Source organism: Oncorhynchus nerka, linkage group LG7, assembly GCF_034236695.1.
Source record: "Oncorhynchus nerka isolate Pitt River linkage group LG7, Oner_Uvic_2.0, whole genome shotgun sequence".
In the NCBI taxonomy this organism is placed as follows: domain Eukaryota; kingdom Metazoa; phylum Chordata; class Actinopteri; order Salmoniformes; family Salmonidae; genus Oncorhynchus; species Oncorhynchus nerka.
The window spans coordinates 82,263,103-82,286,654 of record NC_088402.1 but is presented as its reverse complement, the minus strand read 5'-3'; the positions used below and the strand labels follow the sequence as shown (position 1 = coordinate 82,286,654).

Sequence of the window (23,552 nt, the reverse complement as noted above, 5' to 3'; positions counted from 1 at the left end):
CACCCTGCCTGAGGGTGGTTACTCACCCTGCCTGGGCCTGCATGAGGCGGGTTACTCACCCTGCCTGGGCCTGCATGAGGCGGGTTTACCTACCCTGCCTGAGGGGGGTTACTCACCCTGCCTGGGCCTGCATGAGGGGGGTTACTCACCCTGCCTGGGCCTGCATGAGGGGGGTTACTCACCCTGCCTGAGGGGGGTTACTCACCCTGCCTGGGCCTGCATGAGGGGGGTTACTCACCCTGCCTGGGCCTGCATGAGGGGGGTTACTCACCCTGCCTGAGGGGGGTTACTCACCCTGCCTGGGCCTGCATGAGGCGGGTTACTCACCCTGCCTGGGCCTGCATGAGGTGGGTTACTCACCCTGCCTGGGCCTGCATGAGGGGGGTTACTCACCCTGCCTGAGGGGGGTTACTCACCCTGCCTGGGCCTGCATGAGGCGGGTTACTCACCCTGCCTCAGCCTGCATTAGGCCAGAATAATGTAGAAAAGCAGAGAGAAGAAAGAGCGAGATGGGGGGGATCAAATCAAACTTTATTTGTCACATGCACCGAATGCAACAAGTGTAGTGTAGACCTTACCATGAAATGCTTACTTACAAGCCCTTAACCAACAGTGCAGTTCAAGAAAGAGTTATGAAAATATTTACCAAGTAGACTAAAATAAAAAGTAATAATAAAAAGTAACAAAATAACAATAACCAGGCTATATACAGGGGGCACCGGTACTGAGTCAATGTGTGGGGGTACAGGTTAGTTGAGGTAATTTGTACATGTAGGTAGGGGTGAAGTGACTATGCATAGATAATAAACAGCGAGTAGCAGCAGTGTAAAAAAATGAATGGAGAGGAGGGGTGTCAATGTAAATAATCCGGTGGCCATTTGAGTTACTGTTCAGCAGTCTTATGGCTTGGAGGTAGAAGCTGTTCAGCAGTCTTATGGCTTGGGGGTAGAAGCTGTTCAGCAGTCTTATGGCTTGGGGGTAGAAGCTGTTCAGCAGTCTTATGGCTTGGGGGTAGAAGCTGTTCAGCAGTCTTATGGCTTGGGGGTAGAAGCTGTTCAGCAGTCTTATGGCTTGGGGGTAGAAGCTGTTCAGCAGTCTTATGGCTTGGGGGTAGAAGCTGTTCAGCAGTCTTATGGCTTGGGGGTAGAAGCTGTTCAGCAGTCTTATGGCTTGGGGGTAGAAGCTGTTCAGCAGTCTTATGGCTTGAGGGTAGAAGCTGTTCAGCAGTCTTATGGCTTGGGGGTAGAAGCTGTTCAGCAGTCTTATGGCTTGAGGGTAGAAGCTGTTCAGCAGTCTTATGGCTTGGGGGTAGAAGCTGTTCAGCAGTCTTATGGCTTGGGGGTAGAAGCTGTTCAGCAGTCTTATGGCTTGGGGGTAGAAGCTGTTCAGCAGTCTTATGGCTTGGAGGTAGAAGCTGTTCAGCAGTCTTATGGCTTGGGGTAGAAGCTGTTCAGCAGTCTTATGGCTTGGGGGTAGAAGCTGTTCAGCAGTCTTATGGCTTGGAGGTAGAAGCTGTTCAGCAGTCTTATGGCTTGGGGGTAGAAGCTGTTCAGCAGTCTTATGGCTTGGGGGTAGAAGCTGTTCAGCAGTCTTATGGCTTGGGGGTAGAAGCTGTTCAGCAGTCTTATGGCTTGGGGGTAGAAGCTGTTCAGCAGTCTTATGGCTTGGGGTAGAAGCTGTTCAGCAGTCTTATGGCTTGGGGTAGAAGCTGTTCAGCAGTCTTATGGCTTGGGGGTAGAAGCTGTTCAGCAGTCTTATGGCTTGAGGGTAGAAGCTGTTCAGCAGTCTTATGGCTTGGGGGTAGAAGCTGTTCAGCAGTCTTATGGCTTGAGGGTAGAAGCTGTTCAGCAGTCTTATGGCTTGGGGGTAGAAGCTGTTCAGCAGTCTTATGGCTTGGGGGTAGAAGCTGTTCAGCAGTCTTATGGCTTGGAGGTAGAAGCTGTTCAGCAGTCTTATGGCTTGAGGGTAGAAGCTGTTCAGCAGTCTTATGGCTTGGGGGTAGAAGCTGTTCAGCAGTCTTATGGCTTGGGGGTAGAAGCTGTTCAGCAGTCTTATGGCTTGGGGGTAGAAGCTGTTCAGCAGTCTTATGGCTTGGGGGTAGAAGCTGTTCAGCAGTCTTATGGCTTGGGGGTAGAAGCTGTTCAGCAGTCTTATGGCTTGGGGGCAGAAGCTGTTCAGCAGTCTTATGGCTTGGGGGTAGAAGCTGTTCAGCAGTCTTATGGCTTGGGGGTAGAAGCTGTTCAGCAGTCTTATGGCTTGGGGGTAGAAGCTGTTCAGCAGTCTTATGGCTTGGGGGTAGAAGCTGTTCAGCAGTCTTATGGCTTGAGGGTAGAAGCTGTTCAGCAGTCTTATGGCTTGGGGGTAGAAGCTGTTCAGCAGTCTTATGGCTTGAGGTAGAAGCTGTTCAGCAGTCTTATGGCTTGGGGTAGAAGCTGTTCAGCAGTCTTATGGCTTGGGGGTAGAAGCTGTTCAGCAGTCTTATGGCTTGGAGGTAGAAGCTGTTCAGCAGTCTTATGGCTTGAGGGTAGAAGCTGTTCAGCAGTCTTATGGCTTGGGGTAGAAGCTGTTCAGCAGTCTTATGGCTTGGGGGTAGAAGCTGTTCAGCAGTCTTATGGCTTGGGGGTAGAAGCTGTTCAGCAGTCTTATGGCTTGGAGGTAGAAGCTGTTCAGCAGTCTTATGGCTTGAGGGTAGAAGCTGTTCAGCAGTCTTATGGCTTGGGGGTAGAAGCTGTTCAGCAGTCTTATGGCTTGGGGGTAGAAGCTGTTCAGCAGTCTTATGGCTTGGGGGTAGAAGCTGTTCAGCAGTCTTATGGCTTGGGGGTAGAAGCTGTTCAGCTGTCTTATGGCTTGGGGGTAGAAGCTGTTCAGCAGTCTTATGGCTTGGGGGTAGAAGCTGTTCAGCAGTCTTATGGCTTGGGGTAGAAGCTGTTTAGCAGTCTTATGGCTTGGGGGTAGAAGATGTTCAGCAGTCTTATGGCTTGGGGGTAGAAGCTGTTCAGCAGTCTTATGGCTTGGGGGTAGAAGCTGTTCAGCAGTCTTATGGCTTGGGGGTAGAAGCTGTTCAGCAGTCTTATGGCTTGGGGGTAGAAGCTGTTCAGCAGTCTTATGGCTTGGGGGTAGAAGCTGTTCAGCAGTCTTATGGCTTGGGGGTAGAAGCTGTTCAGCAGTCTTATGGCTTGGGGGTAGAAGCTGTTCAGCAGTCTTATGGCTTGGGGGTAGAAGCTGTTCAGCAGTCTTATGGCTTGGGGGTAGAAGCTGTTCAGCAGTCTTATGGCTTGGAGGTAGAAGCTGTTCAGCAGTCTTATGGCTTGAGGGTAGAAGCTGTTCAGCAGTCTTATGGCTTGGAGGTAGAAGCTGTTCAGCAGTCTTATGGCTTGGGGGTAGAAGCTGTTCAGCAGTCTTATGGCTTGGGGGTAGAAGCTGTTCAGCAGTCTTATGGCTTGGGGGTAGAAGCTGTTCAGCAGTCTTATGGCTTGGAGGTAGAAGCTGTTCAGCAGTCTTATGGCTTGAGGGTAGAAGCTGTTCAGCAGTCTTATGGCTTGGGGGTAGAAGCTGTTCAGCAGTCTTATGGCTTGGAGGTAGAAGATGTTCAGCAGTCTTATGGCTTGGGGGTAGAAGCTGTTCAGCAGTCTTATAGCTTGGGGGTAGAAGCTGTTCAGCAGTCTTATGGCTTGGGGGTAGAAGCTGTTCAGCAGTCTTTTGGCTTGGAGGTAGAAGCTGTTCAGCAGTCTTATGGCTTGGAGGTAGAAGCTGTTCAGCAGTCTTATGGCTTGAGGGTATAAGCTGTTCAGCAGTCTTATGGCTTGAGGGTAGAAGCTGTTCAGCAGTCTTATGGCTTGGGGGTAGAAGCTGTTCAGCAGTCTTATGGCTTGGGGGTAGAAGCTGTTCAGCAGTCTTATGGCTTGGGGTAGAAGCTGTTCAGCAGTCTTATGGCTTGGGGGTAGAAGCTGTTCAGCAGTCTTATGGCTTGGAGGTAGAAGCTGTTCAGCAGTCTTATGGCTTGGGGGTAGAAGCTGTTCAGCAGTCTTATGGCTTGGGGGTAGAAGCTGTTCAGCAGTCTTATGGCTTGGGGTAGAAGCTGTTCAGCAGTCTTATGGCTTGGGGTTAGAAGCTGTTCAGCAGTCTTATGGCTTGGGGGTAGAAGCTGTTCAGCAGTCTTATGGCTTGGGGTAGAAGCTGTTCAGCAGTCTTATGGCTTGGGGGTAGAAGCTGTTCAGCAGTCTTATGGCTTGAGGGTAGAAGCTGTTCAGCAGTCTTATGGCTTGGGGGTAGAAGCTGTTCAGCAGTCTTATGGCTTGAGGGTAGAAGCTGTTCAGCAGTCTTATGGCTTGGGGTAGAAGCTGTTCAGCAGTCTTATGGCTTGGGGTAGAAGCTGTTCAGCAGTCTTATGGCTTGGAGGTAGAAGCTGTTCAGCAGTCTTATGGCTTGAGGGTAGAAGCTGTTCAGCAGTCTTATGGCTTGGGGGTAGAAGCTGTTCAGCAGTCTTATGGCTTGGGGGTAGAAGCTGTTCAGCAGTCTTATGGCTTGGGGGTAGAAGCTGTTCAGCAGTCTTATGGCTTGGGGTAGAAGCTGTTCAGCAGTCTTATGGCTTGGGGGTAGAAGCTGTTCAGCAGTCTTATGGCTTGGGGGTAGAAGCTGTTCAGCAGTCTTATGGCTTGGGGGTAGAAGCTGTTCAGCAGTCTTATGGCTTGGGGGTAGAAGCTGTTCAGCAGTCTTATGGCTTGGGGGTAGAAGCTGTTCAGCAGTCTTATGGCTTGGGGGTAGAAGCTGTTCAGCAGTCTTATGGCTTGAGGGTAGAAGCTGTTCAGCAGTCTTATGGCTTGGGGTAGAAGCTGTTCAGCAGTCTTATGGCTTGAGGGTAGAAGCTGTTCAGCAGTCTTATGGCTTGGGGGTAGAAGCTGTTCAGCAGTCTTATGGCTTGGGGGTAGAAGCTGTTCAGCAGTCTTATGGCTTGGAGGTAGAAGCTGTTCAGCAGTCTTATGGCTTGAGGGTAGAAGCTGTTCAGCAGTCTTATGGCTTGGGGGTAGAAGCTGTTCAGCAGTCTTATGGCTTGGGGGTAGAAGCTGTTCAGCAGTCTTATGGCTTGGGGGTAGAAGCTGTTCAGCAGTCTTATGGCTTGGGGGTAGAAGCTGTTCAGCAGTCTTATGGCTTGGGGGTAGAAGCTGTTCAGCAGTCTTATGGCTTGGGGGTAGAAGCTGTTCAGCAGTCTTATGGCTTGGGGGTAGAAGCTGTTTAGCAGTCTTATGGCTTGGGGTAGAAGATGTTCAGCAGTCTTATGGCTTGGGGGTAGAAGCTGTTCAGCAGTCTTATGGCTTGGGGGTAGAAGCTGTTCAGCAGTCTTATGGCTTGGGGGTAGAAGCTGTTCAGCAGTCTTATGGCTTGGGGGTAGAAGCTGTTCAGCAGTCTTATGGCTTGGGGGCAGAAGCTGTTCAGCAGTCTTATGGCTTGGGGGTAGAAGCTGTTCAGCAGTCTTATGGCTTGGGGGTAGAAGCTGTTCAGCAGTCTTATGGCTTGGGGGTAGAAGCTGTTCAGCAGTCTTATGGCTTGGGGGTAGAAGCTGTTCAGCAGTCTTATGGCTTGGAGGTAGAAGCTGTTCAGCAGTCTTATGGCTTGGGGGTAGAAGCTGTTCAGCAGTCTTATGGCTTGGGGGTAGAAGCTGTTCAGCAGTCTTATGGCTTGGGGGTAGAAGCTGTTCAGCAGTCTTATGGCTTGGGGGTAGAAGCTGTTCAGCAGTCTTATGGCTTGGGGGTAGAAGCTGTTCAGCAGTCTTATGGCTTGGGGTAGAAGATGTTCAGCAGTCTTATGGCTTGGGGGGTAGAAGCTGTTCAGCAGTCTTATGGCTTGAGGGTAGAAGCTGTTCAGCAGTCTTATGGCTTGGGGTAGAAGCTGTTCAGCAGTCTTATGGCTTGAGGGTAGAAGCTGTTCAGCAGTCTTATGGCTTGGGGGTAGAAGCTGTTCAGCAGTCTTATGGCTTGGGGTAGAAGCTGTTCAGCAGTCTTATGGCTTGGAGGTAGAAGCTGTTCAGCAGTCTTATGGCTTGAGGGTAGAAGCTGTTCAGCAGTCTTATGGCTTGGGGGTAGAAGCTGTTCAGCAGTCTTATGGCTTGGGGGTAGAAGCTGTTCAGCAGTCTTATGGCTTGGGGGTAGAAGCTGTTCAGCAGTCTTATGGCTTGGGGGTAGAAGCTGTTCAGCAGTCTTATGGCTTGGGGGTAGAAGCTGTTCAGCAGTCTTATGGCTTGGGGTAGAAGCTGTTCAGCAGTCTTATGGCTTGGGGGTAGAAGCTGTTTAGCAGTCTTATGGCTTGGGGGTAGAAGATGTTCAGCAGTCTTATGGCTTGGGGGTAGAAGCTGTTCAGCAGTCTTATGGCTTGGGGGTAGAAGCTGTTCAGCAGTCTTATGGCTTGGGGGTAGAAGCTGTTCAGCAGTCTTATGGCTTGGGGGTAGAAGCTGTTCAGCAGTCTTATGGCTTGGGGGTAGAAGCTGTTCAGCAGTCTTATGGCTTGGGGTAGAAGCTGTTCAGCAGTCTTATGGCTTGGGGGTAGAAGCTGTTCAGCAGTCTTATGGCTTGGGGGTAGAAGCTGTTCAGCAGTCTTATGGCTTGGGGGTAGAAGCTGTTCAGCAGTCTTATGGCTTGGAGGTAGAAGCTGTTCAGCAGTCTTATGGCTTGGGGGTAGAAGCTGTTCAGCAGTCTTATGGCTTGGAGGTAGAAGCTGTTCAGCAGTCTTATGGCTTGGGGGTAGAAGCTGTTCAGCAGTCTTATGGCTTGGGGGTAGAAGCTGTTCAGCATCTTATGGCTTGGGGGTAGAAGCTGTTCAGCAGTCTTATGGCTTGGGGGTAGAAGCTGTTCAGCAGTCTTATGGCTTGGAGGTAGAAGCTGTTCAGCAGTCTTATGGCTTGAGGGTAGAAGCTGTTCAGCAGTCTTATGGCTTGGGGTAGAAGCTGTTCAGCAGTCTTATGGCTTGGGGGTAGAAGCTGTTCAGCAGTCTTATGGCTTGGGGTAGAAGCTGTTCAGCAGTCTTATGGCTTGGGGTAGAAGCTGTTCAGCAGTCTTATGGCTTGGAGGTAGAAGCTGTTCAGCAGTCTTATGGCTTGGGGTAGAAGCTGTTCAGCAGTCTTATGGCTTGGGGTAGAAGCTGTTCAGCAGTCTTATGGCTTGGGGTAGAAGCTGTTCAGCAGTCTTATGGCTTGGGGGTAGAAGCTGTTCAGCAGTCTTATGGCTTGGGGGTAGAAGCTGTTCAGCAGTCTTATGGCTTGGGGGTAGAAGCTGTTCAGCAGTCTTATGGCTTGGGGGTAGAAGCTGTTCAGCAGTCTTATGGCTTGGGGGTAGAAGCTGTTCAGTAGTCTTATGGCTTGGAGGTAGAAGCTGTTCAGCAGTCTTATGGCTTGGGGGTAGAAGCTGTTCAGCAGTCTTATGGCTTGGAGGTAGAAGCTGTTCAGCAGTCTTATGGCTTGGGGGTAGAAGCTGTTCAGCAGTCTTATAGCTTGGGGGTAGAAGCTGTTCAGCAGTCTTATGGCTTGGGGGTAGAAGCTGTTCAGCAGTCTTAAGGCTTGGAGGTAGAAGCTGTTCAACAGTCTTATGGCTTGGAGGTAGAAGCTGTTCAGCAGTCTTATGGCTTGAGGGTATAAGCTGTTCAGCAGTCTTATGGCTTGAGGGTAGAAGCTGTTCAGCAGTCTTATGGCTTGGGGGTAGAAGCTGTTCAGCAGTCTTATGGCTTGGGGGTAGAAGCTGTTCAGCAGTCTTATGGCTTGGGGGTAGAAGCTGTTCAGCAGTCTTATGGCTTGGAGGTAGAAGCTGTTCAGCAGTCTTATGGCTTGGGGGTAGAAGCTGTTCAGCAGTCTTATGGCTTGGGGTAGAAGCTGTTCAGCAGTCTTATGGCTTGGGGGTAGAAGCTGTTCAGCAGTCTTATGGCTTGGGGTAGAAGCTGTTCAGCAGTCTTATGGCTTGGGGGTAGAAGCTGTTCAGCAGTCTTATGGCTTGGGGGTAGAAGCTGTTCAGCAGTCTTATGGCTTGGGGGTAGAAGCTGTTCAGTAGTCTTATGGCTTGGAGGTAGAAGCTGTTCAGCAGTCTTATGGCTTGAGGGTAGAAGCTGGTCAGTAGTCTTATGGCTTGGAGGTAGAAGCTGTTCAGCAGTCTTATGGCTTGGGGGTAGAAGCTGTTCAGTAGTCTTATGGCTTGAGGGTATAAGCTGTTCAGCAGTCTTATAGCTTGGGGGTAGAAGCTGTTCAGCAGTCTTATGGCTTGGGGGTAGAAGCTGTTCAGCAGTCTTATGGCTTGAGGGTAGAAGCTGTTCAGCAGTCGTATGGCTTGGGGGTAGAAGCTGATCAGTAGTCTTATGGCTTGGAGGTAGAAGCTGTTCAGCAGTCTTATGGCTTGAGGGTAGAAGCTGTTCAGTAGTCTTATGGCTTGGAGGTAGAAGCTGTTCAGCAGTCTTATGGCTTGAGGGTAGAAGCTGTTCAGCAGTCTTAAAGCTTGGGGTAGAAGCTGTTCAGTAGTCTTATGGCTTGGAGGTAGAAGCTGTTCAGCAGTCTTATGGCTTGAGGGTAGAAGCTGTTCAGTAGTCTTATGGCTTGGAGGTAGAAGCTGTTCAGCAGTCTTATGGCTTGGAGGTAGAAGCTGTTCAGCAGTCTTATGGCTTGAGGGTAGAAGCTGTTCAGTAGTCTTATGGCTTGGAGGTAGAAGCTGTTCAGCAGTCTTATGGCTTGAGGGTAGAAGCTGTTCAGTAGTCTTATGGCTTGAGGGTATAAGCTGTTCAGCAGTCTTATAGCTTGGGGGTAGAAGCTGTTCAGCAGTCTTATGGCTTGGGGGTAAAAGCTGTTCAGCAGTCTTATGGCTTGAGGGTAGAAGCTGTTCAGCAGTCTTATGGCTTGGGGGTAGAAGCTGTTCAGCAGTCTTATGGCTTGAGGGTAGAAGCTGTTCAGCAGTCTTATGGCTTGGGGTAGAAGCTGTTCAGCAGTCTTATGGCTTGGGGGTAGAAGCTGTTCAGCAGTCTTATGGCTTGGGGGTAGAAGCTGTTCAGCAGTCTTATGGCTTGGAGGTAGAAGCTGTTCAGCAGTCTTATGGCTTGAGGGTAGAAGCTGTTCAGCAGTCTTATGGCTTGGGGGTAGAAGCTGTTCAGCAGTCTTATGGCTTGGGGGTAGAAGCTGTTCAGCAGTCTTATGGCTTGGGGGTAGAAGCTGTTCAGCAGTCTTATGGCTTGGGGGTAGAAGCTGTTCAGCAGTCTTATGGCTTGGGGTAGAAGCTGTTCAGCAGTCTTATGGCTTGGGGGTAGAAGCTGTTCAGCAGTCTTATGGCTTGGGGGTAGAAGCTGTTCAGCAGTCTTATGGCTTGGGGTAGAAGCTGTTCAGCAGTCTTATGGCTTGGGGGTAGAAGCTGTTCAGCAGTCTTATGGCTTGGGGTAGAAGCTGTTCAGCAGTCTTATGGCTTGGGGTAGAAGCTGTTCAGCAGTCTTATGGCTTGGGGGTAGAAGCTGTTCAGTAGTCTTATGGCTTGGAGGTAGAAGCTGTTCAGCAGTCTTATGGCTTGGGGGTAGAAGCTGTTCAGCAGTCTTATGGCTTGGAGGTAGAAGCTGTTCAGCAGTCTTATGGCTTGGGGGTAGAAGCTGTTCAGCAGTCTTATAGCTTGGGGGTAGAAGCTGTTCAGCAGTCTTATGGCTTGGGGGTAGAAGCTGTTCAGCAGTCTTAAGGCTTGGAGGTAGAAGCTGTTCAACAGTCTTATGGCTTGGAGGTAGAAGCTGTTCAGCAGTCTTATGGCTTGAGGGTATAAGCTGTTCAGCAGTCTTATGGCTTGAGGGTAGAAGCTGTTCAGCAGTCTTATGGCTTGGGGGTAGAAGCTGTTCAGCAGTCTTATGGCTTGGGGGTAGAAGCTGTTCAGCAGTCTTATGGCTTGGGGTAGAAGCTGTTCAGCAGTCTTATGGCTTGGAGGTAGAAGCTGTTCAGCAGTCTTATGGCTTGGGGTAGAAGCTGTTCAGCAGTCTTATGGCTTGGGGGTAGAAGCTGTTCAGCAGTCTTATGGCTTGGGGGTAGAAGCTGTTCAGCAGTCTTATGGCTTGGGGTAGAAGCTGTTCAGCAGTCTTATGGCTTGGGGGTAGAAGCTGTTCAGCAGTCTTATGGCTTGGGGGTAGAAGCTGTTCAGCAGTCTTATGGCTTGGGGGTAGAAGCTGTTCAGTAGTCTTATGGCTTGGAGGTAGAAGCTGTTCAGCAGTCTTATGGCTTGAGGGTAGAAGCTGGTCAGTAGTCTTATGGCTTGGAGGTAGAAGCTGTTCAGCAGTCTTATGGCTTGGGGGTAGAAGCTGTTCAGTAGTCTTATGGCTTGAGGGTATAAGCTGTTCAGCAGTCTTATAGCTTGGGGTAGAAGCTGTTCAGCAGTCTTATGGCTTGGGGTAGAAGCTGTTCAGCAGTCTTATGGCTTGAGGGTAGAAGCTGTTCAGCAGTCTTATGGCTTGGGGGTAGAAGCTGATCAGTAGTCTTATGGCTTGAGGTAGAAGCTGTTCAGCAGTCTTATGGCTTGAGGGTAGAAGCTGTTCAGTAGTCTTATGGCTTGGAGGTAGAAGCTGTTCAGCAGTCTTATGGCTTGAGGGTAGAAGCTGTTCAGCAGTCTTAAAGCTTGGGGTAGAAGCTGTTCAGTAGTCTTATGGCTTGGAGGTAGAAGCTGTTCAGCAGTCTTATGGCTTGAGGGTAGAAGCTGTTCAGTAGTCTTATGGCTTGGAGGTAGAAGCTGTTCAGCAGTCTTATGGCTTGGAGGTAGAAGCTGTTCAGCAGTCTTATGGCTTGAGGGTAGAAGCTGTTCAGTAGTCTTATGGCTTGGAGGTAGAAGCTGTTCAGCAGTCTTATGGCTTGAGGGTAGAAGCTGTTCAGTAGTCTTATGGCTTGAGGGTATAAGCTGTTCAGCAGTCTTATAGCTTGGGGTAGAAGCTGTTCAGCAGTCTTATGGCTTGGGGGTAAAAGCTGTTCAGCAGTCTTATGGCTTGAGGGTAGAAGCTGTTCAGCAGTCTTATGGCTTGGGGGTAGAAGCTGTTCAGCAGTCTTATGGCTTGAGGGTAGAAGCTGTTCAGCAGTCTTATGGCTTGGGGGTAGAAGCTGTTCAGCAGTCTTATGGCTTGGGGTAGAAGCTGTTCAGCAGTCTTATGGCTTGGGGGTAGAAGCTGTTCAGCAGTCTTATGGCTTGAGGGTAGAAGCTGTTCAGCAGTCTTATGGCTTGGGGGTAGAAGCTGTTCAGCAGTCTTATGGCTTGAGGGCAGAAGCTGTTCAGCAGTCTTATGGCTTGGGGGTAGAAGCTGTTCAGCAGTCTTATGGCTTGGGGTAGAAGCTGTTCAGCAGTCTTATGGCTTGGAGGTAGAAGCTGTTCAGCAGTCTTATGGCTTGAGGGTAGAAGCTGTTCAGCAGTCTTATGGCTTGGGGGTAGAAGCTGTTCAGCAGTCTTATGGCTTGGAGGTAGAAGCTGTTCAGCAGTCTTATGGCTTGGGGTAGAAGCTGTTCAGCAGTCTTATGGCTTGGGGGTAGAAGCTGTTCAGCAGTCTTATGGCTTGGGGTAGAAGCTGTTCAGCAGTCTTATGGCTTGGGGGTAGAAACTGTTCAGCAGGCTTATGGCTTGGGGGTAGAAGCTGTTCAGCAGTCTTATGGCTTGGGGGTAGAAGCTGTTCAGCAGTCTTATGGCTTGGGGGTAGAAGCTGTACAGCAGTCTTATGGCTTGGAGGTAGAAGCTGTTCAGCAGTCTTATGGCTTGAGGGTAGAAGCTGTTCAGCAGTCTTATGGCTTGGGGGTAGAAGCTGATCAGTAGTCTTATGGCTTGGAGGTAAAAGCTGTTCAGCAGTCTTATGACTTGAGGGTAGAAGCTGTTCAGCAGTCTTATGGCTTGGGGGTAGAAGCTGTTCAGCAGTCTTATGGCTTGGAGGTAGAAGCTGTTCAGCAGTCTTATGGCTCGGGGGTAGAAGCTGTTCAGCAGTCTTATGGCTTGGGGGTAGAAGCTGTTCAGCAGTCTTATGGCTTGGGGTAGAAGCTGTTCAGCAGTCTTATGGCTTGGGGGTAGAAGCTGTTCAGCAGTCTTATGGCTTGGGGGTAGAAGCTGTTCAGCAGTCTTATGGCTTGGAGGTAGAAGCTGTTCAGCAGTCTTATGGCTTGGGGGTAGAAGCTGTTCAGCAGTCTTATGGCTTGGGGTAGAAGCTGTTCAGCAGTCTTATGGCTTGGGGGTAGAAGCTGTTCAGCAGTCTTATGGCTTGGAGGTAGAAGCTGTTCAGCAGTCTTATGGCTTGGGGGTAGAAGCTGTTCAGCAGTCTTATGGCTTGGGGGTAGAAGCTGTTCAGCAGTCTTATGGCTTGGGGGCAGAAGCTGTTCAGCAGTCTTATGGCTTGGGGTAGAAGCTGTTCAGCAGTCTTATGGCTTGGGGGTAGAAGCTGTTCAGCAGTCTTATGGCTTGGGGGTAGAAGCTGTTCAGCAGTCTTATGGCTTGGGGGTAGAAGCTGTTCAGCAGTCTTATGGCTTGGAGGTAGAAGCTGTTCAGCAGTCTTATGGCTTGAGGGTAGAAGCTGTTCAGCAGTCTTATGGCTTGGGGGTAGAAGCTGATCAGTAGTCTTATGGCTTGGAGGTAAAAGCTGTTCAGCAGTCTTATGGCTTGAGGGTAGAAGCTGTTCAGCAGTCTTATGGCTTGGGGGTAGAAGCTGTTCAGCAGTCTTATGGCTTGGGGGTAGAAGCTGTTCAGCAGTCTTATGGCTTGGGGGTAGAAGCTGTTCAGCAGTCTTATGGCTTGGGGGTAGAAGCTGTTCAGCAGTCTTATGGCTTGGGGGTAGAAGCTGTTCAGCAGTCTTATGGCTTGGGGGTAGAAGCTGTTCAGCAGTCTTATGGCTTGGGGGTAGAAGCTGTTCAGCAGTCTTATGGCTTGGGGGTAGAAGCTGTTCAGCAGTCTTATGGCTTGGGGTAGAAGCTGTTCAGCAGTCTTATGGCTTGGGGGTAGAAGCTGTTCAGCAGTCTTATGGCTTGGGGGTAGAAGCTGTTCAGCAGTCTTATGGCTTGGGGGTAGAAGCTGTTCAGTAGTCTTATGGCTTGGAGGTAGAAGCTGTTCAGCAGTCTTATGGCTTGGGGTAGAAGCTGGTCAGTAGTCTTATGGCTTGGAGGTAGAAGCTGTTCAGCAGTCTTATGGCTTGGGGGTAGAAGCTGTTCAGCAGTCTTATGGCTTGGGGGTAGAAGCTGTTCAGCAGTCTTATGGCTTGGGGGTAGAAGCTGTTCAGCAGTCTTATGGCTTGGGGGTAGAAGCTGTTCAGCAGGCTTATGGCTTGGGGGTAGAAGCTGTTCAGCAGTCTTATGGCTTGGGGGTAGAAGCTGTTCAGCAGTCTTATGGCTTGGGGGTAGAAGCTGTTCAGCAGTCTTATGGCTTGGAGGTAGAAGCTGTTCAGCAGTCTTATGGCTTGAGGGTAGAAGCTGTTCAGCAGTCTTATGGCTTGGGGGTAGAAGCTGATCAGTAGTCTTATGGCTTGGAGGTAAAAGCTGTTCAGCAGTCTTATGGCTTGAGGGTAGAAGCTGTTCAGCAGTCTTATGGCTTGGGGGTAGAAGCTGTTCAGCAGTCTTATGGCTTGGGGGTAGAAGCTGTTCAGCAGTCTTATGGCTTGGGGGTAGAAGCTGTTCAGCAGTCTTATGGCTTGGGGGTAGAAGCTGTTCAGCAGTCTTATGGCTTGGGGGTAGAAGCTGTTCAGCAGTCTTATGGCTTGGGGGTAGAAGCTGTTCAGTAGTCTTATGGCTTGGGGGTAGAAGCTGTTCAGCAGTCTTATGGCTTGGGGGTAGAAGCTGTTCAGCAGTCTTATGGCTTGGGGTAGAAGCTGTTCAGCAGTCTTATGGCTTGGGGGTAGAAGCTGTTCAGCAGTCTTATGGCTTGGGGGTAGAAGCTGTTCAGCAGTCTTATGGCTTGGGGGTAGAAGCTGTTCAGTAGTCTTATGGCTTGGAGGTAGAAGCTGTTCAGCAGTCTTATGGCTTGAGGGTAGAAGCTGGTCAGTAGTCTTATGGCTTGGAGGTAGAAGCTGTTCAGCAGTCTTATGGCTTGGGGGTAGAAGCTGTTCAGTAGTCTTATGGCTTGAGGGTATAAGCTGTTCAGCAGTCTTATGGCTCGGGGGTAGAAGCTGTTCAGCAGTCTTATGGCTTGGGGGTAGAAGCTGTTCAGCAGTCTTATGGCTTGGGGTAGAAGCTGTTCAGCAGTCTTATGGCTTGGGGGTAGAAGCTGTTCAGCAGTCTTATGGCTTGGGGGTAGAAGCTGTTCAGCAGTCTTATGGCTTGGAGGTAGAAGCTGTTCAGCAGTCTTATGGCTTGGGGGTAGAAGCTGTTCAGCAGTCTTATGGCTTGGGGGTAGAAGCTGTTCAGCAGTCTTATGGCTTGGGGGTAGAAGCTGTTCAGCAGTCTTATGGCTTGGAGGTAGAAGCTGTTCAGCAGTCTTATGGCTTGGGGGTAGAAGCTGTTCAGCAGTCTTATGGCTTGGGGTAGAAGCTGTTCAGCAGTCTTATGGCTTGGGGGTAGAAGCTGTTCAGCAGTCTTATGGCTTGGGGGTAGAAGCTGTTCAGCAGGCTTATGGCTTGGGGGTAGAAGCTGTTCAGCAGTCTTATGGCTTGGGGGTAGAAGCTGTTCAGCAGTCTTATGGCTTGGGGGTAGAAGCTGTTCAGTAGTCTTAGAAAGAAAGAGAAGAAAGAAAAAGGGGGGTTGAGGAGGAGGAGAGAAGAGGAGAGTGTAGGAAGAAAGAGAAAGGGGGGTGAGGAGGAGGAGAGAAGAGGAGAGTGTAGGAAGAAAGAGAAAGGGGGTTGAGGAGGAGGAGAGAAGAGGAGAGTGTAGGAAGAAAGAGAAAGGGGGTGAGGAGGAGGAGAGAAGAGGAGAGTGTAGGAAGAAAGAGAAAGGGGGTGAGGAGGAGGAGAGAAGAGGAGAGTGTAGAAAGAAAGAGAAAGGGGGTGAGGAGGAGGAGAGAAGAGGAGAGTGTAGGAAGAAAGAGAGACATGGGGGATGAGGAGGAGGAGAGAAGAGGAGAGTGTAGGAAGAAAGAGAAAAGGGGGTGAGGAGGAGGAGAGAAGAGAAGAGGAGAGTGTAGGAAGAAAGAGAATGGGGGGTTGAGGAGGAGGAGGAGAGAAGAGGAGAGTGTAGGAAGAAAGCGAAAGGGGGTGAGGAGGAGGAGAGAAGAGGAGATTTTAGGAAGAAAGAGAAAGGGGGGGGTGAGGAGGAGGAGAGAAGAGGAGAGTGTAGGAAGAAAGAGAAAGGGGGTTGAGGAGGAGGAGAGAAGAGGAGAGTGTAGGAAGAAAGAGAAAGGGGGGTGAGGAGGAGGAGAGAAGAGGAGAGTGTAGGAAGAAAGAGAAAGGGGGTTGAGGAGGAGGAGAGAAGAGGAGAGTGTAGGAAGAAAGAGAAAGGGGGTGAGGAGGAGGAGAGAAGAGGAGAGTGTAGGAAGAAAGAGAAAGGGGGTTGAGGAGGAGGAGAGAAGAGGAGAGTGTAGGAAGAAAGCGAAAGGGGGGTGAGGAGGAGGAGAGAAGAGGAGATTTTAGGAAGAAAGAGAAAGGGGGGTGAGGAGGAGGAGAGAAGAGGAGAGTGTAGGAAGAAAGAGAAAGGGGGTTGAGGAGGAGGAGAGAAGAGGAGAGTGTAGGAAGATAGAGAAAGGGGGGTGAGGAGGAGGAGAGAAGAGGAGAGTGTAGGAAGAAAGAGAAAGGGGGGTTGAGGAGGAGGAGAGAAGAGGAGAGTGTAGGAAGAAAGAGAAAGGGGGTTGAGGAGAGAAGAGGAGAGTGTAGGAAGAAAGAGAAAGGGGGTTGAGGAGGAGGAGAGAAGAGGAGAGTGTAGGAAGAAAGAGAAAGGGGGTTGAGGAGGAGGAGCGAAGAGGAGAGTGTAGGAAGAAAGAGAAAGGGGGTTGAGGAGGAGGAGAGAAGAGGAGAGTGTAGGGAAGAAAGAGAAAGGGGGGTGAGGAGGAGGAGAGAAGAGGAGAGTGTAGGAAGAAAGAGAGAGATGGGGGATGAGGAGGAGAGAAGAGGAGAGTGTAGGAAGAAAGAGAAAGGGGGTGAGGAGGAGGAGAGAAGAGGAGAGTGTAGGAAGAAAGAGAAAGGGGGTTGAGGAGGAGGAGAGAAGAGGAGAGTGTAGGAAGAAAGCGAAAGGGGGGTGAGGAGGAGGAGAGAAGAGGAGATTTTAGGAAGAAAGAGAAAGGGGGGTGAGGAGGAGGAGAGAAGAGGAGAGTGTAGGAAGAAAGAGAAAGGGGGTTGAGGAGGAGGAGAGAAGAGGAGAGTGTAGGAAGAAAGAGAAAGGGGGTTGAGGAGGAGGAGAGAAGAGGAGAGTGTAGGAAGAAAGAGAAAGGGGGGTGAGGAGGAGGAGAGAATAGGAGAGTGTAGGAAGAAAGAGAAAGGGGGGTGAGGAGGAGGAGAGAAGAGAAGAGTGTAGGAAGAAAGAGAAAGGGGGTTGAGGAGGAGGAGAGAAGAGGAGAGTGTCGGAAGAAAGAGAAAGGGGGTTGAGGAGGAGGAGAGAAGAGGAGAGTGTAGGAAGAAAGAGAAAGGGGGGTGAGGAGGAGGAGAGAAGAGGAGAGTGTAGGAAGAAAGAGAAAGGGGGTTGAGGAGGAGGAGAGAAGAGGAGAGTGTAGGAAGAAAGAGAAAGGGGGGTGAGGAGGAGGAGAGAAGAGGAGAGTGTAGGAAGAAAGAGAAAGGGGGTGAGGAGGAGGAGAGAAGAGGAGAGTGTAGGAAGAAAGAGAAAGGGGGTTGAGGAGGAGGAGAGAAGAGGAGAGTGTAGGAAGAAAGAGAAAGGGGGTGGGGAGGAGGAGAGAAGAGGAGAGTGTAGGAAGAAAGAGAAAGGGGGTTGAGGAGGAGGAGAGAAGAGGAGAGTGTAGGAAGAAAGAGAAAGGGGGGTGAGGAGGAGAGAGAGAAGAGGAGAGTGTAGAAAGAAAGAGAAAGGGGGGTGAGGAGGAGGAGAGAAGAGGAGAGTGTAGGAAGAAAGAGAGACATGGGGGATGAGGAGGAGGAGAGAAGAGGAGAGTGTAGGAAGAAAGAGAAAAGGGGGTGAGGAGGAGGAGGAGAGAAGAGAAGAGGAGAGTGTAGGAAGAAAGAGAATGGGGGTTGAGGAGGAGGAGGAGAGAAGAGGAGAGTGTAGGAAGAAAGCGAAAGGGGGGTGAGGAGGAGGAGAGAAGAGGAGATTTTAGGAAGAAAGAGAAAGGGGGGTGAGGAGGAGGAGAGAAGAGGAGAGTGTAGGAAGAAAGAGAAAGGGGGTTGAGGAGGAGGAGAGAAGAGGAGAGTGTAGGAAGAAAGAGAAAGGGGGGTGAGGAGGAGGAGAGAAGAGGAGAGTGTAGGAAGAAAGAGAAAGGGGGTTGAGGAGGAGGAGAGAAGAGGAGAGTGTAGGAAGAAAGAGAAAGGGGGGTGAGGAGGAGGAGAGAAGAGGAGAGTGTAGGAAGAAAGAGAAAGGGGGTTGAGGAGGAGGAGAGAAGAGGAGAGTGTAGGTAGAAAGAGAAAGGGGGTGAGGAGGAAGAGAGAAGAGGAGAGTGTAGGGAAGAAAGAGAAAGGGGGGTGAGGAGGAGGAGAGAAGAGGAGAGTGTAGGAAGAAAGAGAAAGGGGGTTGAGGAGGAGGAGAGAAGAGGAGAGTGTAGGAAGAAAGCGAAAGGGGGTGAGGAGGAGGAGAGAAGAGGAGATTTTAGGAAGAAAGAGAAAGGGGGGTGAGGAGGAGGAGAGAAGAGGAGAGTGTAGGAAGAAAGAGAAAGGGGGTTGAGGAGGAGGAGAGAAGAGGAGAGTGTAGGAAGATAGAGAAAGGGGGGTGAGGAGGAGGAGAGAAGAGGAGAGTGTAGGAAGAAAGAGAAAGGGGGTTGAGGAGGAGGAGAGAAGAGGAGAGTGTAGGAAGAAAGAGAAAGGGGGGTTGAGGAGAGAAGAGGAGAGTGTAGGAAGAAAGAGAAAGGGGGTTGAGGAGGAGGAGAGAAGAGGAGAGTGTAGGAAGAAAGAGAAAGGGGGTTGAGGAGGAGGAGCGAAGAGGAGAGTGTAGGAAGAAAGAGAAAGGGGGTTGAGGAGGAGGAGAGAAGAGGAGAGTGTAGGAAGAAAGAGAAAGGGGGTGAGGAGGAGGAGAGAAGAGGAGAGTGTAGGAAGAAAGAGAGAGATGGGGGGATGAGGAGGAGAGAAGAGGAGAGTGTAGGAAGAAAGAGAAAGGGGGTGAGGAGGAGGAGAGAAGAGGAGAGTGTAGGAAGAAAGAGAAAGGGGGTTGAGGAGGAGGAGAGAAGAGGAGAGTGTAGGAAGAAAGCGAAAGGGGGGAGGAGGAGGAGAGAAGAGGAGATTTTAGGAAGAAAGAGAAAGGGGGGTGAGGAGGAGGAGAGAAGAGGAGAGTGTAGGAAGAAAGAGAAAGGGGGTTGAGGAGGAGGAGAGAAGAGGAGAGTGTAGGAAGAAAGAGAAAGGGGGTTGAGGAGGAGGAGAGAAGAGGAGAGTGTAGGAAGAAAGAGAAAGGGGGGGTGAGGAGGAGGAGAGAAGAGGAGAGTGTAGGAAGAAAGAGAAAGGGGGGGTGAGGAGGAGGAGAGAAGAGAAGAGTGTAGGAAGAAAGAGAAAGGGGGTTGAGGAGGAGGAGAGAAGAGGAGAGTGTCGGAAGAAAGAGAAAGGGGGTTGAGGAGGAGGAGAGAAGAGGAGAGTGTAGGAAGAAAGAGAAAGGGGGGTGAGGAGGAGGAGAGAAGAGGAGAGTGTAGGAAGAAAGAGAAAGGGGGTTGAGGAGGAGGAGAGAAGAGGAGAGTGTAGGAAGAAAGAGAAAGGGGGTGAGGAGGAGGAGAGAAGAGGAGAGTGTAGGAAGAAAGAGAAAGGGGGGTTGAGGAGGAGGAGAGAAGAGGAGAGTGTAGGAAGAAAGAGAAAGGGGGTGAGGAGGAGGAGAGAAGAGGAGAGTGTAGGAAGGAAGAGAAAGGGGGTTGAGGAGGAGGAGAGAAGAGGAGAGTGTAGGAAGAAAGAGAAAGGGGGTTGAGGAGGAGGAGAGAAGAGGAGAGTGTAGGAAGAAAGAGAAAGGGGGTGAGGAGGAGGAGAGAAGAGGAGAGTGTAGGAAGAAAGAGAAAGGGGGTGAGGAGGAGGAGAGAAGAGGAGAGTGTAGGAAGAAAGAGAAAGGGGGTGAGGAGGAGGAGAGAAGAGGAGAGTGTAGGAAGAAAGAGAAAGGGGGTGAGGAGGAGGAGAGAAGAGGAGAGTGTAGGAAGAAAGAGAAAGGGGGGTGAGGAGGAGGAGAGAAGAGGAGAGTGTAGGAAGAAAGAGAAAGGGGGTGAGGAGGAGGAGAGAAGAGGAGAGTGTAGGAAGAAAGAGAAAGGGGGGTGAGGAGGAGGAGAGAAGAGGAGAGTGTAGGAAGAAAGAGAAAGGGGGGTGAGGAGGAGGAGAGAAGAGGAGAGTGTAGGAAGAAAGAGAAAGGGGGTGAGGAGGAGGAGAGAAGAGGAGAGTGTAGGAAGAAAGAGAAAGGGGGTTGAGGAGGAGGAGAGAAGAGGAGAGTTTAGGAAGAAAGAGAAAGGGGGTGAGGAGGAGGAGAGAAGAAGAGGAGAGTGTAGGAAGAAAGAGAAAGGGGTGTTGAGGAGGAGGAGAGAAGAGGAGAGTGTAGGAAGAAAGAGAAAGGGGGTGAGGAGGAGGAGAGAAGAGGAGAGTGTAGGAAGAAAGAGAAAGGGGGGTGAGGAGGAGGAGAGAAGAGGAGAGTGTAGGAAGAAAGAGAAAGGGGGGTGAGGAGGAGGAGAGAAGAGGAGAGTGTAGGAAGAAAGAGAAAGGGGGGTGAGGAGGAGGAGAGAAGAGGAGAGTGTAGGAAGAAAGAGAAAGGGGGTTGAGGAGGAGGAGAGAAGAGGAGAGTGTAGGAAGAAAGAGAAAGGGGGTGAGGAGGAGGAGAGAAGAGAGAGTGTAGGAAGAAAGAGAAAGGGGGGTGAGGAGGAGGAGAGAAGAGGAGAGTGTAGGAAGAAAGAGAAAGGGGGTTGAGGAGGAGGAGAGAAGAGGAGAGGTAGGAAGAAAGAGAAAGGGGGTGAGGAGGAGGAGAGAAGAGGAGAGTGTAGGAAGAAAGAGAAAGGGGTGTTGAGGAGGAGGAGAGAAGAGGAGAGTGTAGGAAGAAAGAGAAAGGGGGGGAGGAGGAGGAGAGAAGAGGAGAGTGTAGGAAGAAAGAGAAAGGGGGTGAGGAGGAGGAGAGAAGAGGAGAGTGTAGGAAGAAAGAGAAAGGGGGGTGAGGAGGAGGAGAGAAGAGGAGAGTGTAGGAAGAAAGAGAAAGGGGGGTTGAGGAGGAGGAGAGAAGAGGAGAGTGTAGGAAGAAAGAGAAAGGGGGTTGAGGAGGAGGAGAGAAGAGGAGAGTGTAGGGAAGAAAGAGAAAGGGGGCTTGAGGAGGAGGAGAGAAGAGGAGAGTGTAGGAAGAAAGAGAAAGGGGGGTTGAGGAGGAGGAGAGAAGAGGAGAGTGTAGGAAGAAAGAGAAAGGGGGTGAGGGAGGAGGAGGAGAGAAGAGGAGAGTGTAGGAAGAAAGAGAAAGGGGGTGAGGAGGAGGAGAGAAGAGGAGAGTGTAGGAAGAAAGAGAGAGATGGGGGATGAGGAGGAGGAGAGAAGAGGAGAGTGTAGGAAGAAAGAGAAAGGGGGTGAGGAGGAGGAGAGAAGAGGAGAGTGTAGGAAGAAAGAGAGAGATGGGGGGATGAGGAGGAGGAGAGAAGAGGAGAGTGTAGGAAGAAAGAGAAAGGGGGGTTGAGGAGGAGGAGAGAAGAGGAGAGTGTAGGAAGAAAGAGAAAGGGGGGGTGAGGAGGAGGAGAGAAGAGAAGAGGAGAGTGTAGGAAGAAAGAGATGGACAATATAAGGAGGCTGATGATGAGTTTACATCTGTAACCCTGGAGATTGGAATTGCACCTGGCTACTTGCTGCACCCAGGATATGATAGCATTAGACCCCTTTATGACCCCCACCAGCCCCACTCTGCTCTCAGAGGGTAAAGGCCACTGCACACTGCTCAGTCAGTGCCCACCACATAGCAACCACACACTGCTCAGTCAGTGCCCACCACATAGCAACCACACACTGCTCAGTCAGTGCCCACCACATAGCAACCACACACTGCTCAGTCAGTGCCCACCACATAGCAACCACACACTGCTCAGTCAGTGCCCACCACATAGCAACCACACACTGCTCAGTCAGTGCCACCACATAGCAACCACACACTGCTCAGTCAGTGCCCACCACATAGCAACCACACACTGCTCAGTCAGTGCCCACCACATAGCAAACACACACTGCTCAGTCAGTGCCCACCACATAGCAACCACACACTGCTCAGTCAGTGCCCACCACATAGCAACCACACACTGCTCAGTCAGTGCCCACCACATAGCAACCACACACTGCTCAGTCAGTGCCCACCACATAGCAACCACACACTGCTCAGTCAGTGGCCACCACATAGCAACCACACACTGCTCAGTCAGTGCCCACCACATAGCAACCACACACTGCTCTATGCTTCACCTGCTCAGACTGAGCACCTCACACTTTGAGTGCTCACTCACACTTGGCAAATGTCATGACAATCACCCCATTAGAAATGCAATACATTATGCAATGCTTTAGAAATTAGTCAATTGCCTGCCAGTATGTTCTGTATGTAATATCCTAGATAATTGACTATACATTATGCACATTGTTCAGTGCAGGGTTTAGAAGCAACTACCTATTCAGGTTCTTTCTTACCTGCATAGGCTTTTATAAGGCAGTTATTGTAAATAAGAATTTGTTCTTAACTGGCTTGCCTCGTTAAATAAAGGTTAATTAAAAAGAAAATAAATAATCAAATATAAGGCTGAGCCAATAAGCCACATTGTTTTAGAAGACTGCTATGCTTGCATGTATTAGTGTGTTCCACTGTAGTTTAGTTATATGTGAATGTTTATTGTAGATATAGCATGAACATACAGCACGTTATAACCTTATGTTCAACATTGTGTGTATCACAGGAGGCTGCTGAGGGGAGAACGGCTCATAATAATGGCTGGACCGGAGCAAATGGAATGGAATCAAAGACCTGGAAACCATGGAAACCATGTGTTTGATACCATTCCACCAATTCCAGTCATTACCTCAAGCCCGTTCTCCCAAATGAAGGTGCCACCAACCTCCTGTGATATACACACTTTCTGTTTAAAAGCTGCCAAATATCATACAACACAGACAACATCACTGTTTATCCAAGTGAATTCATAATGTCAAACAATTAATTGATTGGTTGATTGATTGATGTTGATCGGTTGATTGACGTGTGATGTTAGTGTGGGGTGTAGTATGTTATTGGGACACTGTCTATGAGTGTGTGAGAGATAATGGATGTGTGTGGGTGGGTGAGAGAGAATGGATGTGTGTGGGTGGGTGGGTGAGAGAATGGATGTTTGTGGGTGGGTGGGTGAGAGAGAATGGATGTGTGTGGGTGGGTGGGTGAGAGAATGGATGTGTGTGGGTGGGTGAGAGAGAATGGATGTCTGTGGGTGGGTGAGAGAGAGAGAATGGATGTGTGTGGGTGGGTGGGTGAGAGAGAATGGGTGTGTGTGGGTGGGTGGGTGAGAGAATGGGGTGTGTGGGTGGGTGGGTGAGAGAATGGATGTGTGTGGGTGGGTGAGAGAGAGAGAATGGATGTGTGTGGGTGGGTGGGTGAGAGAGAATGGGTGTGTGTGTGTGGGTGGGTGAGAGAATGGATGTGTGTGGGTGGGTGAGAGAATGGATGTGTGTGGGTGGGTGAGAGAATGGATGTGTGTGGGAGAGAGAGAGAATGGATATGTGTGGGTGGGAGAGAGAATGGATATGTGTGGGTGGGAGAGAGAATGGATATGTGTGGGTGGGAGAGAGAATGGATATGTGTGGGTGGGAGAGAGAATGGATGTGTGTGGGTGGGTGGGTGAGAGAGAATGGATGTGTGTGGGTGGGTGGGTGAGAGAATGGATGTGTGTGAGTGGGTGAGAGAGAATGGATGTCTGTGGGTGGGTGAGAGAATGGATGTGTGTGGGAGAGAGAGAGAATGGATGTGTGTGGGTGGGAGAGAGAATGGATGTGTGTGGGTGGGTGAGAGAGAATGGATGTCTGTGGGTGGGAGAGAGAATGGATATGTGTGGGTGGGAGAGAGAATGGATATGTGTGGATGGGAGAGAGAATGGATATGTGTGGGTGGGAGAGAGAATGGATGTGTGTGGGTGGGTGGGTGAGAGAGAATGGATGTGTGTGGGTGGGTGGGTGAGAGAATGGATGTGTGTGAGTGGGTGGGTGAGAGAATGGGTGTGTGTGGGTGGGAGAGAGAATGGATGTGTGTGGGAGAGAGAGAATGGATGTGTGTGAGTGGGTGGGTGAGAGAATGGATGTATGGGTGGGTGGGTGAGAGAATGGATGTGTATGGGTGGGTGAGAGAGAATGGATGTGTGTGGGTGGGAGAGAGAATGGATGTGTGTGGGAGAGAGAATGGATGTGTGTGGGAGAGAGAGAATGGGGTGTGTGGGTGGGTGAGAGAGAATGGATGTGTGTGGATGGGTGAGAGAGAATGGATGTGTGTGGGTGGGTGGGAGAGAGAATGGATGTGTGTGGGTGGGGAGAGAGAGAGAATAGATGTGTGTGGGTGGGAGAGAGAATGGATGTGTGTGGGAGAGAGAGAATGG

The 23,552-nt window shown here is 50.5% G+C and overlaps 1 protein-coding gene across 1 annotated transcript in view; it reads left to right on the top strand.

Moving 5' to 3' along the window:
- Positions 1-23,552, top strand: part of LOC115132510 (uncharacterized) — a 153,024-nt gene that overhangs the window by 120,980 nt on the left and 8,492 nt on the right. The window lies entirely within an intron of this gene.